Source organism: Chinchilla lanigera, unplaced genomic scaffold (assembly GCF_000276665.1).
Source record: "Chinchilla lanigera isolate Chin_1 unplaced genomic scaffold, ChiLan1.0 scaffold00025, whole genome shotgun sequence".
NCBI lineage: Eukaryota > Metazoa > Chordata > Mammalia > Rodentia > Chinchillidae > Chinchilla > Chinchilla lanigera.
In genome coordinates, this window is record NW_004955426.1 from 6,447,564 (window position 1) to 6,463,411 (window position 15,848).

At 40.6% G+C, this 15,848-nt stretch overlaps 1 long non-coding RNA gene across 2 annotated transcripts in view; it reads left to right on the forward strand.

Annotated features, from left to right (window-relative positions):
* LOC102013737 overlaps window positions 1–15,848 on the forward strand; it is a 91,782-nt gene that overhangs the window by 46,713 nt on the left and 29,221 nt on the right. For both annotated transcript variants that reach the window (XR_001234306.1, XR_261193.2), the window contains exon 3: window positions 14,068–14,145. This is a non-coding gene — a long non-coding RNA (uncharacterized LOC102013737). The remainder of the gene's footprint in view (window positions 1–14,067; window positions 14,146–15,848) is intronic.

A 15,848-nucleotide genomic window follows, 5' to 3' on the forward strand; every position in this document is an offset into this window, starting at 1 on the left:
AGATAAGCTGAAAACATAAAAATTGATTCCTTTGGAACTTAAAAATGAAAGGGTATAGGAGGTAGTAAAATATGTACCAAGCTAGATTTCTTTTCTGAGAGAGTTCTTTCATGAAAGGTAATGAAAGAATCTTGTTGAATGTTTGAAGAGGACCCCACTCAATTCAAGAAATAATTCAGTGTGAGTGATTCTTTTCTCTTTGGCAGTTTTCTTGGGTTGAGTCAGTTGCTCCTTAGGCAGAATTTGGTCCTGTTCCCAACCTTTTCCTATGTACTTATGGGTAAATTCCTCTTCTCTACTCCCTCCTCTCCCTTTTCTATGAGTTGCACTTCCTTGTTTTTCAAATTCTAGATACATCAAGTGTACGTTTTCAGTACTATAATTTCTGACTATACTCTTTCAATGATGATACCTTCCAGTGATCATACCTTTTCTTTGCAGTATCTCGCATAGCTATCTTTTCCTCCTTGAAAAATATACTCACATATTATTAGTGTATTCCCCAATGAGGCCAGAGGTCATCTCCCTTACCCTGTGAGGAAAGCCTCAGAGAGTTGACTTTGGTTGGAAAGAAAAATTGGTGTGTAGATTCCACCTCTTCTGACCCTCAGTCCCGAGCTTCAGTGCTACCCTCCCACATCTCACCTAGGACGAAACTCTCTGCCTTTGAATTCTGATATTTTCCCCTTGCAGTTCCTTTGCATAATTTATTTTAAAAATAACTACAGTAACTTTTGCTAGGAGCTGGGTCCCAATCTGCTATGTGCGTGACTAACTACAAAACTTAAGGGACTCACTTCAAAATGATGACACAGGGATCCTTATTCAAATATTACTGAGAATTTCAAGATGGTGAGAGCAGAGCCTCATCTGAGGCCAGGATGCTACGTGATTAATCACACAAGACGCCAGTCAGTGAAGCTGACCTTGGCTCCCGGATTAATTTTTATTGGAAAACTCTTTTCCTCTTGTGACTGCTTTGCATATAATTTCACAATGGCACTCAGTGGCTGAAATCAGATTTTTCACCCTTATTTCTCTTAGATCCTCTGAGCAAGCACGCTTCCAGCCTAACCAATGGGGTCACAGGGAGAAAAAACCCATTTTCTTGGGCACAGGTGACAGAATGTCATGCTGCATGAAGAAGAACAGTTGGAGAGTGCCCCAAAGGGAAAAGTGATTCTTAGATACATGCTCAGAGAGCAAGGGGTAGAGGGAAGCTGTCTTACATAACAGAGGGAGAAAGAGGAGGCAGGTATGGGAGAGCGCTGGGGACAGTCTCAGGAAGAACTGGTTTCTCCAGCAGCAAGACTTTCCAGGAAGACATCAGTTGAGCAGAGTTCTGTTTACCGGCTGGTGATTATGTCACCGGAACGCTTCCTCTATCTTCTCCATGAAATCTCCCGGTGGCTCTACCGTGCCCAGTAATGCACCTGGCATAGCAACTGTGAATCTGTGTCAGCACTGACATATTACAAAATTCCAACCTCATGAGGAGAACGCCAGGAAATGCACCTGCTGGTTATTTCACCATTTCCCCCACAAGTCTGGCATAAACCATTCACCCTCAGCCCTCCCAACCTACCCTCTCCCCCAGCTATTTCTTCTTGTTTGTTCTTTGCTTATTTAAAATAGACACATCCCATCAGGTCCAAATCAAATGTTTTGTTCCTTTAAGAAACCTTAAAGATCATCCTGCCTCAAAATGATCTCTTTGGGCATTTTACTTATTGCTGATCACTTGGCCCTGGCTTCCTGTTTCTGGATGAAACTATTTTATATGACTATGCCCAATCTCCCCAGGTAGTGGAAGCTCATGGAGGGCAATCTTTGCCCTTTTCTTCCTTTTTATCAACACATCCATCCCCCTACTCTGTCTTCATAGCAGAAAAGGAGAGTTGAATGATTGAGGGAAAAACCTTAAAGTCATAGAGAATGGGAGCAAAAGGTGAGCAGAAGATATCTGGGTTGTAGAGACAGGTTCCTGCAGCTGGACAGAGCCATAGGGAGATGAGTAAGTGTGTTTGAGGGAGACAAAATCTTCTGTAGAGAGCCATTGGTCAATAACATCTGAAAGACAGTGTTTTCACCAGGTACATTAATGAACCTGAGACTTTGAATTGATTCCTTGAAGTGAGTGGTCAAGATTCTATGACTGAGGTCATGGACAAGCACAATGAGGTCCACACTGGGCATGAACAGACTGCTGCAGGACATTTTGTTGCTCGTACATATCAACAACCAGAGGTTCCTTCGGAGGAATTTGAATCTGATATGTGTTCTCAGAATATATTCCGTTATCATAGTCATGTATACCAAACTTTATTGTTTTCATGTAAAGTCCCAATCTTTGCATCTAAATTAGTACCACACTTATAATTTGTATAGATATTATAGATATTGTTTATATAGATTTAGACATCTGGTGGTGCTCAGACTATTAGTAGTAAAGTCAATATTTTGGAAGCAGGTAGGCAGCACATCTTGGAGAATTTCATCTGAAATTGATTCTTTCTGGGTGGCCATTCTATGTAGAGGTTCGTTGGAAAGGCTGAGGGATTGGGGTACGGTAAGAAAGAAAGACCTGACCCTGCTGGAGGAATAACTCTCCAGTAGGAATGGTTCTAATTATGCAAACAAGCGTGGAAATCTATACTCAATTTCAGAAGATGTCGCCACCTGAGAAGTCAGACATGGCGATGAAGTCAGCGAGAGCAGGCGTTTCAATAGAAGGGAAGGCAGACAGCCCTTTGTGTATGCACTTGGGCAGGCTGGTTGCAGTATGGGCTGGTTGGAAATTTAGAAATTTCAGTAAGAAATAATTCACTCATTCAGACAACACACAGCATTGTGGTTTTTTCTCCCCAAGATATCTTCTGTTGGTAGCTCTTTTCTGCAAAAGACCTACTACAACCCAATAACCTAGAGATTATCAAGGGACTTAGGTTTACAGACTTAGAAGCTAGAAAATCATCTATTTCTAAATCCCAGATTCATATTAATTGTGATGTGAACTCGGAATACAGATTTACTCATATACAAGTGGTAACTGTTATAGAAGCCAGAATACTGAAACAGCTAAGAGGTATTCTTTCTCCTTAGGTTGTCCTGTAAAGGAAGCCAAATTCTGATCGGAATTCTTGCTTGGCAGGGTGGCCTGAGAACACCGTGTTAGTGGGGTGAGCTGCAGGATTTACGGCAGCAGGCTCAATTAGTCTGATGTTCTCACTGTCATGCAAAGGAAGATCGTGACAAGGTACTGCAGTGTTCTGTTTTCAGACACTGTTGCCTCTTGAAAATGTTTACCTTTTGGACTCTGCTTTTAAATCCTCCATAACTCACCAGGTTCACTTTGGGTTGACATATTCCCTCTTTATTATTTTTAAAAATTTACAGTATTATATGTGTGATACATAGTAGTTACATCCCTTGGGGAACTGGTACACTTGGGTTGCATCTTGATCGTTTTTAGTCACCCTCCCCTACCTCTCCCTTATTGCTCTTCCTCTAGATGCTTCCCACTTTCTCAGAGTCTGCCTCCCTGTTTCTTAGCATTTCTATTTTGTTCTTTAAATTATTTCTATTTTAGGTCTATCATTTCAAAGAAACCATGCAATGTTTATCCTTCTGGGTCTAATTTATTTTATTTAGTGTAATAGTCTCAAGAACCATCCATTTTCTTACAAATGATTCAAATTTGTCCTTTTTTATGGCTAAATAGCTCTCCATTGTGTTCATACCCCACATTTTCTTTATCCATTAATTTGTTGGAGGACATAAAAGCTGCTTCCATGATTTAGCTCTTGTGATCTGGGCTGCTGCAGGATGGGTATGAATGTGTCATTGTATTTTGAGGACTTTAACACTTTTGGGAAGATACTCACAAGAGGTATAGCTTAGTCAAATAGAATTTATATGTTTAGTTTTTTGAGGATGCTGCATAGTGCTTTTTATAGTGGTTCCCTCAAAATCTAAAAACAGACATTCTATTCCCTTTGTAGCCAATGTTCCCAGAAGAGTGTCATCATATTACGGTGATACATGCATACCCATGTACCTGTGCTTACCCATTTATAATAGCTAAATTTATAATAGCACAATTTATAATAGATAAATGTTGGAAATGGTGTATATGTCTCTCAACAGATGAATGGATAAATAAAATATAATTGTACACAAAGAAGGTACTTTCAGGATAAATTTGTGGCATTTGTAGGTAAATGGATGCACCTGGAGACCATAATTGTAAGTGAAATAAATAAGAAGCACAAGTTTAAATCTTGCATATTTTCTCTGACATGAGAAAATATGAATATAAATAAGAGCAAAATAAAGGATAGATGATAAGAAGTAGGGCCATCTTTCTCGAATAGGAAGGGGAAAAAGATGGAGGGAGAAAGGACAGGAAGAGGAAAGGACTTTTCAAAGAGAATCAAAGTGGAAACAGAGCTTTTTCAAATGAGAAGGGGGTGGAGAGCTGGAAGAGTCGGGAGGGATGGGAGGAGAAGGGGAACAAAAAAGAATTAAGATGTGTTTATGTTTGTGCACCAACTTCACACAATAAATGTAACCATTACATAGTGCAAAGATGTACCAGTAAAAATCCAAAATGAATAAAAAGTGAAGATAGGGGCAGAATGCCCTAAAACTAAGTCACAGACACATAAAAAATTAAAAAAGAAGCTCAGTAAAACTAGTAGTGTGGTATGAATATATGTTAAATAGTCAAAAGTAAATACGACAATTTATGTTTAAAAAGATCTAACGTTTGTTTGCTAGGTAGGTGTTGGCCTATGAGTTTTTGTGAGGTACTGGAAGAATAGTTATTTTGAAGTCACTGGAAAGTTGTAATGCCAGATGAGGTTTAGAGCACATGGGTAGGCCGAGCTAATTGTATATTTTATGTATTTCTGAGAAGCTCATGTTAGCTGTGTATCATTTTCTGCATTCATCTGGTGTCACTTGTGGATGAAATAACTATAAGCAACTGAGAAATTAGAAGTCTATGTCATGCTCAAAATTTTCTCTAATATATTGAGGCTAGAAAAAAATTACATCCCAATAAGCAATCAAAATAGGAATTATGTCTTGTTCCAAGTCATCACCACCATCATCATCTTTACCATCATTTCTTAACCATCTTAAGCTAGTTTTACAATAAGTTCTTAGGCCTAGCTTTTTTCTAGCGAAGTGCTTTATTTAAAGTATTTTAATAATTCTACATCTTGGAAATAAGTATCTTTCAGAATAATGTTAATAGCTATTCTCATAATTAAAGAATGAATCCATAGTGATCATCTGGCACCTATTAGAAGTTTTGTTTTTAGCTTCCAGATTCTCCCTGAGAAAGTCATTATCCTTCTGTTATTTCTCCCAGTTGTAGGTGCAGAAAGATGCTAATACATGCCTATTGGTTTGACCTTATTCGGAGAAAATGGAGAGCACCAGCCAGGCAAGGTTGACTCAGAAGTCTTCCTTGAAGTCCTTTTCAAAATCAGTGGTGATTTATTTCAATCACATTCCATGAAGTGTTGTCCTTACAACAATCCTAGAGAGGCCTCCAGGGTTGAGGCTGGAGGATGGAACTCTAGCAGAAAACACATTTCATGCATTAGATAAAGATTCACATTGGATTCTTCATCTGAGTTTTGTAAGCAAGTTTCTCCCACCCCAGCTCTCACATGAAGCATATAGATGCCCCTCCATTTGTGGTCCCCACCTACTCTTTGACTCGATCAGAGACCAGAGGACACTCAGTCCCCAAAATCTGACTTGAGAGCATCCACTCCTAAGTCACACTTTACTGGCGTATTTGGGAAACTAATTTAATTCTAAGTATATACAACACGAGTGGCTCTGAACTTAAGTACTCTAGGGATCCTGGACTTCTGTTTCATTTATTTTCTGACTTCTTGTTTTCTTTTCCTTTTTCTTTTTGCCTTTCTTTCTTCCTTACTACCTTTCCTCCTCCTCCTCCTCTATTTTCTTCTCCTCCTCCCCCTGCTCCTGCTCTTCTTCTTCCTCCTCCTCCTCTTCCTCCTCCTTTCCTTCAGCAGTACTGGGGACTGAACTTAGGGCCTCTTGAATGTTAGACCCTACCACTGAACAAAATTTCCTGTGCCTTTTCTCTACTTTGAGACAAGGTCTCATTAAATTGCCTAGGCTGGCCTCAAACTTTGAATCCTCATTTTGCAGCCACCGTAGTAACTGAGATCACACACATGTGCCTGACTTTCCTCTACATCTTTAAAAAAGAAAAATAATATAGAGCAATGTCTTTAAGAATAGTAGCCAATCTATATGTTTGTTTCCTAAAAAAATTAGGTGGGTATGTAATAAATTGTATGCTTCCTGATGGTTTCTGCAAAATTAGCCCAGGAAGGAGTGAATAAGTAGGAACCAACTGCTGGTGAAGGCCATGAAAGTCAAAACGGAGGAGCACATGTGCTGACTTAAATCACAGAAGTGTCACTTTTCATGTGACTATGATTGTCAGTGCTCCTTATTTGGTATGCAGGAATTCAAGAATACAGCCAAAATAGCACCAGTCTCCAAAGTCCTACTGGTTTAAATTTAAGCTCAGACTGATCAGCCAACAGGAAACCCAGCCTTGGGTAGTATACAAAGCTGGTGTTATTACTGAAAAAATAAACAAAAAATGACTTTACACATCATTTAGTTGCTGGTAAATTTGTTTTTAATGATTTATTGATTTGTTATGATGCTAGAAAAAAGAAACATGGAGAAATCTCATGTTCTGTAAATAAACCCTTAAATTAAAAACTTATATGATCACATATATATGTGATCAACACTTATATGATCACAAATATACATTATAAGATCAAGTAAGATGAATGAGGTGTTACTTGTTCATCTCTATATAGAGTTCAAAAAATCAGAAGCTTTCAATTTATGAGCAAACATTTGATGCCATAAATTTTCATGGTTTTTTCCCCCCAAAATGGGAAAAAGTGTGCAGAACATGAGAAAAATTTAATACATAGGCGTGGATGTTGCTCTTGTATTAACCAGCCTGACAGCCAAACACGGACAACGATATAAAACACATTGCGTGCACACACCAGACATCGGAAGCAAGGAATCAGGAAAATATTCCGGCAGACCCCTCAGCAATCTGGAGTAGCAGGCCTGGCATTAGAGGTCTATTGCTTACACTTGTGCTGGGGAATCGGGCCTGCCAGGGTCAGGGTTCTTGCTGTGTGGTGACAACCAGTTCACCTCGAGAATGGAGCCAAGTCACACGGAGAGCAGAAATCTGGGGCAGGAGGAACCCATGCTGTATAAACCCATGGAGCTGCCACCTGCACTCCAGGCCCACCCAGGTCTGTTATTTTACACACTCTGTTGGTGCCACGAATCAAGATATTCCTCTTCATGTTCTAGCGACTTAGGGTTCTGCCAGTGGCAACCACAGTGCAGATGCACCTGCGTTAGGCTCTCTGTGGCTGTGCTGCCTTGGTGTTCCTCCCCCGGTTGCATGCTACACTTTCTGCACAGGAAACAGGACCTTTCCACCAGTGGGATCTCCACATGGGGGTCAATCACTACGTCTTTGAAAACACTGATCACTTGAGCAGCAGAAATGCAAAGGCCCAAACCCGGAAGCGTATGATTGAATCTGCTCAGGTGCAAGAGTAGAGCGGAGCGCTTCTCAGGGAGGAAGCAGCGTCCTCTGCGATTTCACATCGTTGGTGCTTTTTAGTTAATGAGGAGAGTGTGTCTAGGTAGGCCTGCGTAGGCACAAATGAGGCAATAGGAAACTAAGTTGCTTTGCTGAGAAGGGAAGGAATGCGTTTTTCAATCGGGCGGATGTCAGAGTAAGGCCACAGGATCGCACAGCAGAACAACCGACCGCCCACCATAAAGAGAAAGAGCCACCTTATTTCCACGGGGAGTCAGGTTTCCTCGTTTCTGAGTAACCAGCCCTTCTGATTAGCAGGAATGTGGTCACAAGATCAGGTTGGAAAATGAAGTGCGTTTATGTTGGTTTTGACGTGTTCATTAAATTCACACGTCTAGTTTGGGGTAGGGTTGGAAAGGTTGGTGCTTCTTCCTCTTGGGGACTCAGGGTCCCCTGGGGAGCAGCCGCAGCATGAGCGCCCCCTGTCAGGGTGTGATGCCATTGCCTCCTCAACACCATTTCTGCGCTTCTTCTTTCGGATCTCACCAACCTAAGTTGGTTATTCTTAGTAATCTTCCGGCAATTGTACGTCTGCATTTGTAGTAGATTTTCAGATATTTGACTTTCATGAATTGAAAGGAGCTTGGATTTTAAACTAAGGAAACTCATTCATGTGCCTCGAGATGGCTCCTCATAACAATAAGGGACATGCATTCAGTTTATACACACTGAATTAAATTTTTGGCTATTTTTGTTTTTTTTCTCTATGATGTTCTATGCGGAAAGATAAATCTGTACTTTAATTTAATCCTTCGATGCGCTTGCCTGTGAATAATGCCATTTGAATGAATTTTACATTAGTGAAAAAAAAAATCCTGACAATACTTTCTAAATCCAGGCTTCATGGGGAAGAAAGGGCTTCCTCTCACAATGAAGGCGGGAGAAGGAAGAAAGGGCATATGCTTAGATAAAAAGACAGTGAGATGAAGATTTCTTTGGAGTGGAATCCTAGGGAGGGGTTGAAGCAAACCCTACTCATGAATCCTGCTCAGATCTCTATATTCTTCTTACAATTGGATTTCTTTCAGAAAATGGTGAAGGGGCTGATTTCTGAGTTTAGGCTACATAGAGGTTGAAAAAGATTTAAATTTAGCAGCAAGGATTATTTTAATTTTCTTTTAGTGTTAAAAACTATATTTTTAGCACACAGAAGAAAATTGTTAAGTTAGGTTTGATTAGAAAACCTGGCACGTTGTGGTACAGTGTTTGCATAAAGTCAATCATGAGAAACACAGTCCAGTCATAAAAATTAATTAAAAGCAAAAAAAAAATTGATATTGTCAAACATGTTGGGAAGGTGAAATAACTTTTAAACTTGAAGAACACATCTAAGATGCCTGTTTTTTTATTCCTTTCTCTACCAGTATTCTCCACATCCTATGACTAGCTTCCTAGCAGAAACCAGTGCCACACACATCCCAGATCCCATTTCAATCTCCAGTGCCAACCCAGACCATCTTTAAACCCAACCAATAGCAACAGACACTGATTGAAGATGTGTGCTCTGTTAAGCTTCACTTTGAATGGCACAGTACCCATGATCCTCTGCCCTTTGCTCTAGTGGAGGAAGCAGACAATGCAAAAAGCAACTAAATGAAATACATGGAGATGGTTATAAGCAATAAGAGTCAAAAATAGTGGTAGTGAGTCACAGCATCTGTTGGAGGTGGCGGTGGCCAGCGAAGTTGTCACTGAGACGTGACTTTGAATAAAAGCTTTAAGGAAGTGAAGAAGCAAGTGATGCAGACAAACAGGGGAAGAGCATTCCTCACTGCTGGCACAGCAAGTACAGAGGAACCTGCATATAGCACTCTCGGCATGTTCCAGGACAGGATGAGGCCTGTGACACTGAAGGAGAAAGTACACGAGAGAAGGCGATGGGGGAAAGTTAAGGGAATCTGTGCATGAAATCACAGGACTCCCTGCTGTATTCTGCCTCACATGGAAGCCGAGAAGAACTTATAAGTAGAGGAGCGTCACAACCTGATTATGTCTTAACAGGATATGATCCAGAAGAGACTACAGAGGCAAGGACAGAGGCAGAGAACTCAGCCTGGAGACTTTCACAGTGATTTAGTAGAGAGATGATGATGTTTCGCACCAGGGTCATGACAGAGAGGATATTGTAAACTTGCAGAATCAGGAATATGTTTTGAAGTAGCACTGATGACATTGTTTTTTGGATAGACCATGTGGAGCACGAGAAAAGGGAGAGGGAATGGAATTGTTATGCGATAGCAATGATGGAGACGGAGGTGGTTTGTGGATGCATTTCAGGAGGTCAGTTGTGCACAGATTAAGTATGAGATGCCTAACCTATACTCGAACAGATAGATCCAATAGATGGGTATATGGATTTGGGTACGGATTTGGGAGAGAAGTTGAGGAGACAGTTTTAACTTAGGGGTCATGAGAATAGAGATGATAGTTATGCCTTGGGACTAGCTGAGGTCCCTAAAGGAGTGAGTGACAATGGTATAAAGAAGAGGGACAAGGACTGAGGCTTTGGCATTCCAGCGGTTAGATACTAGGTACAGAAAGGGAACCTAAGAGAGACAAAGTATAAATGATCAGAGAGATGGAAAACAAGGAAAGGGAGTGATCAGTAGGTGCAGGGAAGGAAGTGTTTCAGGGTGTGAACAGCTGGGTTGCTGGTTCTGATAGGCAAAACCTGATGAGGACTGAGAAGATCACTGAGTTTCATGATACAGAAACCACTTGTAATGTTAAGAAGCGCAGTTTCAGTGAAGTAATGGAGAAGAATCATTCCTGGAGGAGGCTTGATAGAAAAGGAGAAACACTGGAGAGAGTGAGTTACAAGAGGAGACAGTGAGTTATTCAGAGTTTTGCTCTAAAGGGAGGAAGAAGAAGGCAGCAAGCCTAGAAAGGAAAAGAAGTCAAGAGAGAGTATTCTATTCATTTATTCGTTCATTTAGTCCTGGGAGAAATGTTCATAAACTGAGGGAAAAATGAGGACTGTAGACATGGACGTGGAATGTTTGAACAGCAACCTGGACTAGGCTCAAAGGGATGGGATCTGCTCCACAGACAAGGGATAGGCCTTGGTTGGGAGCACAGCCTTCCGGAGAGTGAAGACAACAAAGCAGTGTTGGGGCTCCCGTGCAGGGAGTATATCCAAACCACAGGTCTGGGAAGAGCCCTTTGTGCTGTGAGATCCTGCAGGAGCACCATCCTCTGCATCGACCCCCTTGAGTTCAGGAAAGAAGAGCTGAAGACAGACTTTTAGGGTCAGTGCCACAACGTCAGGCTCCTGGCTGCCTGCACGGCACTGCCAGAAACAGGAGATGCCATAGATGGGGTCCTGAGGAGGTTCGGTGCGCTCTGTGATCGACAAGGCCAAGGCAGAGTCTCATCTACTACTTGCAGAGGCCAGGGAAGAGTAGGGAAGCTACTTCTCATAAGGGGCTATGTCACTACAAGTAGAGAGAAGTCCCTTAGCTGGGTTGTAAAAAATTCCAGCACTTAAGACTCATTGAGGGATAAGTGGTTATACATTTAATCCACAATCACTGGAACAGGTTTTCCTTCTGTGTACAGCCATGCAGAGGCAGATGTGGAATAAGTGGGTGTGGTTTACTCAGACAAATTTGATGTGCAGAGGGCCAGGGAGTGAGGCATGTCTGGGGCAGGGTTGATAGTGGTGGACCAGGGTCAGAGCCGAGGAGGAAAGAGAGGACAGGAGGCCAGGGTATGAGGAAAGGAAAGTGGTGGGAGGACATGGTCTGTGAAGCACATGAGAGAGTGAGACAGAAAGTGAGAAAGCAGGCATTGATACCACACAGGGTTTGCAGTTACTGGAATCACAGGTTTAGAGGCATGGACCTACTTTCAGTTCTACATTTTCCTTTTCTCTTTCTCCACAAATGATCCATTCTCTGGATGTGAATCATTCTTCATATGGTGGCAGAGGCAAAACCCCATCCAAAAGCATGGAGCGGAGAAGGGTAGGTAGTGGTGAGATCTCAGAAGCCTACAGAGATTTGCTGGAGGGCGGGGCAGCAGGGATGCTGAACACTTCACACTTTGTGACTCTTCTTTTTTTAAGCCTGAACAATACAGTATTTATATTTGCAACTGGGGTGATGATTGACTGTTACCTTTAAGAAATGTGTGCTTCTCTGCAGTGCAGACAACTAATTGAAAAAAGAAACAATACTGTATAATTACCAATTGTTTGGGAAAGGAAATACCCCTAAGTACCTTCACTCCCATCTACTGCTAAATTGTGTAGTTTTCCCTTGCTGGAAAAACACAGTAGGGAGCTGAGGGCTCACGGAGGACCCTAAATAGTCTGGTGCCACAGCAAGGGGCCCTGTTCTTTTACATTAAATGTTTCCTTTGGTTGGAAGTTTTTCGAGGAAGCTATTACTCAATAGAGAATTGGGAGAAATAGAGGTTTTGATTCTTTTGGGAAACTTAAAGATGGATTTAGGGAGGAAACCGGGAAGGAGTTGGGGGATTCTTACGACTCAAATGAAGAGCAAGGATCAAATGAAGCTGTCAGTTTTAATACCCTAGATCTGCCCAGTGTTCCAGATGGAGATCATTATTGGTTGAGTGAGGACCGACGGAGATTGATTTGGGACAACTACTCACTTAATGAAGTCAGCTTAACAAATTAAACTAAGAAAGATTTTTTTAAGAGCCACAACCATTCAAAAAAGTTTATGTACATAAATAAAATTTTAAAAACACATATAAGTTGTAGATCTATTATGTATTATTGCTATAAAATTTACAAATTTATGTACACATTCACTTATCTAATATACAGGTCTTTGATGGATGACTAGCATCTCCTGGTAAGGCAACTAGGATTATTGTTAGTTTTAATTTTTTCTTTTTAAAATAAAGAAAATCATTTTCCTCCACAGAAGCTTCATTTTTGGGATAGAATCCTTGCAGTACAATCAATGAAGCTATAAAAGGTAGTCTGACTCTTTGTTTTTTTTTTTTTTTTTCCTCCGGTACCAGGAACCGAACTCATGACCTTGCACTTGTCAGGCAGACACTTTGCCACTGAGCTAAATCCCCAACCCCTTAGTCTGACTCTTTGAATTAGAGATTCAGGGCCTCGCATTTTTACGAGCCAGTTCCAAGGAACTGTTATGGGTTCTGAAATTACAATTTTGTGTTTTTCTGTCCTGAAGAGAATCCGCAAATTGATAAACCCCAGGTCTAAAAGAAAGAATCTAGGTCCATCCTCACCTCTGACTACTTCAAGCATGGAAGCATTTAGTCCAGTATGAAAACTGTATAGTCCTGGTGTAATCCAGTATAATGTAAGCCCCCAGTTTATTCAAGCCTTTCCCCAGTTCAGGCCCAAATTGGACCTTGCAGTTTGCCAGGGCATCTCTGACTTGCTCTGTCCTTGTTCCCCCGCTCTGCTCTCCACAGATTCTGTCCTTGGTGTCTCTAAGGCTGAGTAAAGGGGCTCTGTAAGAGGTGTCTGGTGCCTAACCATCCGGGCTGGGAGCCTGAGAGTGCATCACAGGATTGCAGAATGACTCTTTTTTCTGGTATAGTCTTTGGCTGATTCCTTGGCCATGTTTTCTTCTGGATACCTCTCAACTGCTGATTTTCCACAAAGACACCATCTTTCTTGGCATGGGCACCTGTGACTCTGACTGCTCTGCCCCTGCTTCCGATGCAGATTGTGTTCCTATGGTGTCCTTATATCTCTGCAGAGAGATCACTCTATGTGATCCCACCTAAGGGAGTCCCTGTAGCAGAGTCCACTTTTAGACTTCGAGAATCCTCGCTGAGGGGTAGGAATATATTCTCTCAGTACACCCCTCTCTTTAATTTGGGCCCCAGTTTCCCTAGCTGTCACCAAGTCACTTTTCCTTGGGTTGAGGCCAAGGGAAAACACCAGCTTCCTGTCCAAAGGATGTATGTAGAAGTTGCTATAACTCACTAACAACTCTAAAGAAAGCGTCTTAGCCCTTCCATCTTTTTCAGGCTGAGGACGGTGACTGGCTAATTTTGGAAGGACCAATTTGGGGCTGCTTGCCCTTCAAACTCAACTGCTTTGAAAGTCTTGAACGAATGGCTTGCAGGTGTACTTGGAGATTATTGCTTTGCATTTGAGGAATTCTGTGGAAGCAGGAAGAGCGGCACTTAATAACCCGTTACACTCCCCAATTAGAAAATCCAAGAAAATGAAGGTGAAACAAGTCTAGAAGAGGATTGTGGCAGCTGGAATGAATGCACAAAAATGACAGAAAAATGCAGTTTTGTAAGACAGTCAGCTTGGGGCAAGCTGCTCCATTTTAGACTTCGCAGATCTTTACCTGAAGTAGTATTTAATTTCTTTTCCTCATCCAAATTTTGACCTGCAGGTTTAACATGAAGAGAAAGAATAGAGTTATATGGAAATACAGAACAGAAGAACCAATGGATAATTTTTCATATTGCAAGTAAGTGCACAAAAAAGTATCTAGCCTTGCTTCCAACAATTTCATACTCATATTCCTTTGGTAATATGGACTCAATTCTAGCATAAAACATTTGTCCAGACTTCCATAAAAGTGTAGACAAATTGGGTAGATAAACTTCTAGTAGCCTAAGATGACCCTCATGAATAATTTTATTCCTATCTCCATACCTTGTTTGAAATGAAAGTGAAAATTTATTGGTTTAGATGATTGTATTGGGTTGCAATGACAAATTATGTTAATTTCTTATAAAATACTTGAGCCTTGGTTATCTGTAACACAGTGTTGGGCCTTTTTAATGAACCGGCTCAGATTTGAAGTGCTTGGCAGGTAGGAAAACCAAAACTCATTCATAGATACATCATGTCATGAAACCTTTACTAAAATTAATAATTTGCTAGAAAATTTTCAGGTTGGTCTGCCTGGACATGGAACCATTAAGTTTTTCAGATATATGTGAAAGCCACAGGTTTCAATATTTTTTAATTGACAAGAGCAATTTAAGAGCATATTTAAATAATTCATGTCAAGAGTGAAAAAGCAAGTAGAAATATTTTAAACCACTCAGAGTATCTTAAATTTACTTGTGGATACTAACATTTCACAATCGACTTCAAAAGGCCTGTAATTTCTCATATCTGCAAAAATTTTACTACATTTACATTAACCACTTTTCTAGCACAGTGAATCTGAATTAACCATTCTACAGCTACCTAAATGTTTCATTGTCAACAGTTAATGCCTGCGTGTAAAGGGTTAAAATGTCCCTGTAGTCATGGCCAAAAATAACTCTGTGTAGGTCACTTGCTGTCTTCTTTTCCTGTATGATAAGTGGCTGTATAAATACAACAGACTTAATTACTTTATAGCATGAAGTCCTTTAGCATTCTAATATGGATAATTTGGTTGTATTTGCAGGCAGTGTTTTATTTATTTATTTACCATAGTCTTTTCATTTCTTGGAATTAAAGACCTACTTAAGTGAAGGAACTATGGAACATGAAATGCTTTTCACCTGAGGATGGTAATTGCTAAAATATTTCCAATTATTTTTGCACCATAACAAGCATTTTCTGTGTCCAGAGCTGCCTCTGTATAATTATATAAGACAGGAGTTAGCTCTTAGGGTATCATTATATATGTCCTTCCTTTTCAGAAAGGAAGGTCATTTCCATCTTTTAATGTTTGTTAATGTTAGCTAAGTTATTTCCCGTTTGCATGGCCAATTTCAGTTCAGCTGAGGCTTTGCATGCTCCATTGACAATGTAATGACTAAATGCTCTCCATGTAGTCTGCTATTTACATTAGAACTTTCTGTCTCATGTGAGCCTTGAAAATCCTTACAATGCACAGAGGACTTTCTTCTTGAAGCAAACTCAGTAGTCATAAAGAGTTCTATTATTTAAGCTAAGATATATGCAGGGTGATAACAACGTATGGTAAAGGCTTAAATAAAAATTATAATAAAAGACACATTTGAATATCATCATTTTAGAGTTGAGGTAGTCTTATTAAATCAGTTGTCAATACTATTGCATGCAATTGACTATCTGCTCTACTTACAGTTGTGCTCTAGTTTTAAATTTCAGTATTTCTCACAACACTTCTCCTTTGACTGATGTCTATTAAAATGTGTGCATCAGTGTGCATGTCACAGTGCTGAGGGCTGGAGCATGGTGGGCCTA